The 523-nt window shown below is 33.5% G+C and overlaps 1 protein-coding gene across 1 annotated transcript in view; it reads left to right on the forward strand.

The window, feature by feature from the left end:
- pgap6 (post-glycosylphosphatidylinositol attachment to proteins 6) overlaps positions 1-523 on the forward strand; it is a 20,800-nt gene that overhangs the window by 4,372 nt on the left and 15,905 nt on the right. The gene's annotated exons all lie outside the window — the stretch shown is intronic.

The raw sequence follows: 523 nt of genomic DNA on the forward strand, positions 1-523 counted from the left end.
TGTACCTCTGAAGGTTCTGACTGTCTTCAGAAACGATTCGATGGCATTTTGTTTTCATCTCTGCTCCATGTAATACATAAAGGAAGTATTCTTAATCACAATACTGCTTTGTCCACGGAGTTTACAGGAAACAGCTGTAATTCAGCTTTTCCATAAGCGCCACCTGCTGTCAGTGAGTGGCTTTACAGAGACTTATATTTACATTCAGCCTGTGTGCAGTTTCTTTCTGGCCAAAAACGGACAGAATTTGCATGCCCTGCTGTAAATTTTGACCGGTTGATGAAAAACAAGCTTATGTGGATTCTACACATTTAAACAATTCAGATAAATCATCTAGAATTATTTATGGAGCAGATAAAATACATATAATCATTTATTAATCAGTTATCATTTTGACTTATATCTTTTCTTTATTTAAAGGCTAAAATGTGAGGTTTACTTTTTTATGAAACTTTTTCAAAGCTTTGTTTGAACATTTACATTAGATATTTCAACATGCTATTAAACTGTTGTCAGTCAAGTT

Source organism: Sinocyclocheilus grahami, unplaced genomic scaffold (assembly GCF_001515645.1).
Source record: "Sinocyclocheilus grahami isolate Dianchi unplaced genomic scaffold, SAMN03320097.WGS_v1.1 scaffold25.1, whole genome shotgun sequence".
Taxonomy (NCBI): Eukaryota; Metazoa; Chordata; class Actinopteri; order Cypriniformes; family Cyprinidae; genus Sinocyclocheilus; species Sinocyclocheilus grahami.